Here is a 6,000-nt window from a genome sequence, read left to right on the forward strand (position 1 = left end):
GCTATTCAGACATATTATTCGTTGTGTATAAAATTTGATTGAAAAATGTATTATATGCTAATTTTGCTGCCCACATTCATTGTACAGGTTGTTAAATGTACATTTATATATTCCGTTTATTACTGTCCTCCTCACTTCATGTATTACTTCTACAGGTTTTCAGCAGAAAAAAAAGATGAAGTAATGTAATGTAATGTAAATGTGAGAAAAAAATTCTCCCTCAGGGTTGGTTCTCAAAGTTAAGTTAAAAGCATGTTAACAACAGGAAAGTTGAAAGTTGTGAAATGCCAAGTTTCCGCAGTGTGTTCTCGAGGCGCGGTTCAGAACTAGTCTGCTGTGTTCAGTCTCCAAAAGTCATATTCTGTCTTCTGCCAACCTTCACCGTAAACCAAAAAAGTTTAATTCCTCATTAAATTTATTCAAGATTTGGCAGGTCATGCAAATAGCTCCCGAAACAAGCAATATATTAAAACAGCACCCCGAGCTGTCTTTCTCTTCTGATTAATTTGTATTGTTAATAAGATCTGAAAGTCATTCCTTCAGACTTTAATTTCTTTAATCCTCTTTTAGAACATATTGCAAAAAGAGCCCCTAAGATCTGACATTTTTGCCTGTTCTGTTTATATTTTTAATACTAATTACCTTGAAGCCACTTTCTGTTTAAGGTCCCACTTATATGAATAACATTTCCAAAGTTTTAATTCAATACTCCGGCCTCATGACATCAATACACTTTGTACTTGATGAAAAAATAATGAACAATAATTAAACCATCTTCTCAAACAGTACTTGTAATTGGTGAATTAGTTAGCTTGAGGATGGCACAGATGGGTCTGATATTTCACTCCATGCGGTTCTTATGTAATTGCTGCATTTCCTTATTAAATTGGATCATATTATTGTGTTGGTAGGTAGTGTTATGTCAGTGCAGGTAGCAGTGCGGATTGGCTGTGGCAGGCCACTTCACTCCCACGCTTCTGATAACAGAGGCTCTTTGAAGGTCCCTCGGATCCTCCTGTATGAAAACATGACCCGGGAATATACTTGCACATAAAAAGCATTTATGAATAAACCCTGTTAGGTTTATATCTTCACCTGTATAACCTCTTTTGTCCTTATGCCCCCATTTTGTAAGCCATAGAAAAACACACTGCCGAAATTGGGGGCTATTCCAACTGAGGTGTGCGGGCTACTGCTACTGGCTTTCCAACCTCCCAAAGGAATCAGAATAATAAAGTGGAACGTCTACTGCTGCTGCTGTTACTAACATTTTCTGCCTTCGTTCATTTTCATCAATTGTTTTTGTTTGTAATGACAGCACAGACTTTAATTACAGCATAATGAAATTCTCATTTGTGAAAGCATTTTTTTCCATTGGAACATGTATGATAGTGCTGATTCTTTATTAAATTCAGGAAGATTAAATTACAGTCTTCCTGAATGTCTTATAATCCACATATAGTCATGCCATTCGCTGGTCATGGTGTGGATATTGGTGCCTGTTTTTAATTGAGATTTTAAGGTACTGTGTTCACCAAGCCAGCTTTTTTACACCAGAGTCACTCAGGCCCAGGAGTGATCACTTGGTGATGTCATGCCATATCAATATATGAGAGCCCTCATCTGAAGGCTTAATGGGGCTTTGAAAATGTATCTGGGTTTGCTAGAATTTCCACTTTCTCCTTCTCCATATTCTTTTTCTTCTTCCCAGTAATAATAATAATAATAATAATAATAATAAAAATAATAATAATAATAATTTATTTATTATAATTATAATATTTTGTACTATTTAGTACTTATTAATCTTATCATTAGGATAAAAACCCTGATTCATCATCTGTTTTTGGAAGGGGTGCTTTAAGGCCATCCAATTACATATTCATACAAAATGAAAAATTGCATTACGTTGCTGTGCGTACGAAATTCGTTTTTCTGGTTTCCTGGCACAGCGAAAGCAAGACAAAACAGCTTTGTTTGGCAGCTGCAGCAGCAGCAACAACATCAACAATGGCGGGGGTAGTTTGAGGCCGCCATGTGCCTTCTCCACATCTGCCGAACTCAAGAAATGTTCTTTGCACTTTTTAGAGCAGTAATCTCTGTGTAGTGTTGCTGAGCCTGAAATGTGTTTTTTATTCACCTGGCTCTGCGGCTGAGTCCGGGAGACCAGCAGAGCTGCAGTACGGGCCTCTGCCTTTGTTTCTACTGCCCAGTGCATGGCCCTGCTTTCCTGGAGGGCCGAACATTCCCATAGATATTTATAGTGTGTAAACGGAGACTTTAATGTCTGTGGTCTTAATGTTAATCTGTTGTTGACTGTAATTGTAGCAGTATTGGTCCCAAGGAAATTTAAATGGAGGCTTAAATTGTTACAAGATCAAATACTGGTCTTCTCCATATGCCATGTAATGTTTCTTGGCCATAGCACAAATAAGACTGTAGCTAAATACAACATTTGGGGTGGGTCGAGTTTATATCATTTTGTTCATTCAGATCAGAACGGGCAGAATATGTGGCTATGGGAACACTGTACAGACTGTCACTAAAACACAAGTTGATGTGCCACAAAAACATAGGAAAAACATTTTTCAAAAAATGTTTGTTGTAAAAATGTGAAATGTTTCACATTTTGTCAAAACAAGTGTACATTTATAACAATTAGGCTAAATCTTTTATTGTTAAGCATTTTCAAAATTCCTTAAACATGAATTACATATTCAAAACATACAGTAACTACATGTTTTAGATGTAAATGTTTTATTCCTATGTTGAAAATATGTATTAAATATGCTCTGTCCATATAGCATAACCACACAGAATATTGTCTATGTTTGGGTCCCCAAAGCTTTTCCATGTGGTGTGCCTGGTATTCTTCTCCTTGTGGGGTAGCTCCTGCTCCTTAAGAGAATGGTTAATATTTCACACCTTTATTCAACACTGAATGCAATGTCAGCTCTGTACATGAAATAAAGTCAATATAGTATGGATCTATATGACATGTATTTCAAACAGTTTAGCTGGTTTATAAACACAGTGATCACAATAGTACTAACGATGTAAAGATCAGATTTGATTGATACAATATTACTTTTTAAAGGAATTCTTTAAAAAAGAAAATGTTTTTATTTTTATTTTCCTAAAGACCCCTGGGGTATATTTGCACACACACACTCTGGGAAGTCCTCATCTATCTTATGTGGGCAAAACATGCATGGTCCTCTGAAACAGCACAACTGTACAAACCCCGAATGACATTCCTGTATTGGAACGCCATTCATTTATATTATTATTGAAACAGAGAAGGATATTCATCCTCTTAAACTCATGACTGAGGTTTTCATCACAAGACCAAACCTCTCAAGCATTAAGGATTATTTGCAATAAAAAGCATCTTCTCTGACATTGGATATTTGTGTGCCATATCTCTAACCTGTATGTACTGGCATTTTAATATGTCTTTTTCAGAGCATTAGGGTTTTAATCTAAGCTCACCTTGCCAAACTCAAGGAGACCACACTGTTGGCTGAATGGTGATTAAGGCCTCTTTGATTCCCACAATTCTGATCAGGCTCATGTTTATGAACTTTTTTTTTTTTTTGAGAGCTGCCCAGAAATACTAACCATAGTTTTCAGTCTATTGTTGGGGTTTTAAACCTTTTCTGACCCAGGCTCAAAGGTATTTACAGAACCACCATTCTAATTTAAAAAAGGGTTATATTTAAAATATATTTGATATTTTAAAATATTTTCCCAAATCTATATATAGTCATGTCTGTACAGGGACCCCCTGCTGAAAACCCAGGCTCAGTTGTGTGTGTGTGTATGTGTGTGTATGTGTGTGTGTGTGTGTGTGTGTGTGCATATATACAAGACCATCTTCACCTTTTTCACACCTATGGTTCTGCTCCACAGTGCTGGATGCACTCTAAACTCTGCAACAAATTAACAAATTACTGATTTATAAGTAATTGTTTCAACAAAGTCTCATCAGGACATTTGACATGGACCAACACATTTTAGCATCTTATTCATACCTTAAAATGAGACCTATTTTTCCTGGATCATTGTACTTTTTATTCATTTGTGAATATGAATAATGATGTGTTTCTGTTCATCATCATGTGGTGTGGCTTCAGTGGCCTGAGTCACAGATACGGTCTGAGCATTTAGAAAATTTTCATTTTAAATATTATTTTTTAATCATATAAAATTGTAACTCAAGCTATACATTAGTGGTTTTTTTCTAAGAAAGTGTAGCATTCTTCAGATATTAAAGGAATATGACGGTAACATTGCGCCCATTGTGAATTTCAGTTTATGCAAGTACACTGCATGTTGTAGACAACACATTATGTCACTATAATATGTGTATTTAAGATAAAAGCAAAGTATTTGTTAGAGTTGCATTTTAAATTTTGAAATATTTTTCTAAATGGTTTGTAAAACAGTGATGATAATGCCATATACCCAATTGTAATTATTATTTAAAAATCTATCCAAAACAAATTATTTGATTAGATCAAATCTACAGCCTAACTGAACATAGCTAACATTACTTAGGTATCGGGTATTGGTGTTCACCTTGATTCGTGGCTATTATGGTTTGAGATGTTTTAATTGTTGTCTGGTATGGTCCAGAATAAACAAGGAGGCTTTGAGTCATTTACATTTTGGAAAGATGTTGATTCTGTAAACTTCAAAGTCAGTAGTGGAATGTCTGCAGGACATAGAGGTCTAGCCAGTTTGGTCCACAGGCCAGATTCCCACAGATGTTATCCCTGATAGCCTAATAGTAATATTTAAAACATTTTATAATGTACTGTAGAAATGTAGTACTGCATCCTGAAAGGTTACCTACTGAGATGTAAGAGAGGAAGTCTCATTTGTGCATTACATTTAATAAATGTTGAATGACTCTGGACTGAAGAAACCAAAAAGTCTAACCCTGTGTGATTCTGAGACTGACTGTAGCTAATGCCCTGCAATTTGTAACCAAATGGTAGCTATAATGAGCAAGGACATGGTCTTTCATAAAGAGACTTTTAAAGAATGAATCTGTTTCTTACATATGTTGTCTAACTGGTATGTTACATGATACTCCCTTCCAGTTTATCACATTTTACATTTAAATGCGGTTGTGCTGTATTTGTAAAAAATGTCTAATGGTACCATCAAATTGCCAGTTAGGCTGTATAACTCTACTTCTCCGTTTTAATTTCATTCATAGATTTTACTGGGGTAAGAGCAGATGTGTGAACCAGAGGAAAGTGTCTTTGCTGGGCAGATCAACAGCTAGTTTATTGGTATACTGTACATTGAACCAAGAAGTGCCCTGAGTTTTGTGGTCTCATAGAACCATGCCAACTTCCTGTAAAAAACCAGGAGCTGAAATGATTCGGTGCGGGAGCAAGCGACAGACATTAATGAGATTCTGACGTGTGTAGTCCGCAGTGCTCCTCCGTAGCTCGGCTGCCCTTTTAATCCTATTTTAATGCAGTTGCTTGCTCGGCTGTGAGTGTCTCCCCGGATCAGCGTGTCTGCAAAATGAACACATTGTAATGTAATGTAATGTCAGTTCTGGAAGCGAAAGGCTGCCATTACGCTGCCTTCGTTCCGTCTTCCAGGGAAGCGAGCCTGCATGCTTAAGTAATGTCGACACAGTCCGGAACAATCCGAGAGGCACTGTACCCGAAACGCTTCGACGTTAAGGGATAGCGCAGAGAGCCCACCAAGACTGTCACTCCAAGTGTAGGTCAAACATATCAGTGACAGAACGAGTAAACGAATACCGCCCAGGCTGTTGCGTAACATTGCGGCAACATCGCAGCAACGCTGTTAAAACCTTACGGCAATGTCGCAAGAATGCTGTATGTCAGCGAGGTTGCTGGTCTTTAAGGTTGCATGCCAGAAATAAAGACATTAGAAGAGAACTGGGTATGTTATTCAGTGGTAGTTTTTCTTATTATAAGCTATTCATAAAAACAGACAAAGCAGGCTACA

Source organism: Conger conger, chromosome 18, assembly GCF_963514075.1.
Source record: "Conger conger chromosome 18, fConCon1.1, whole genome shotgun sequence".
Lineage (NCBI taxonomy): Eukaryota > Metazoa > Chordata > Actinopteri > Anguilliformes > Congridae > Conger > Conger conger.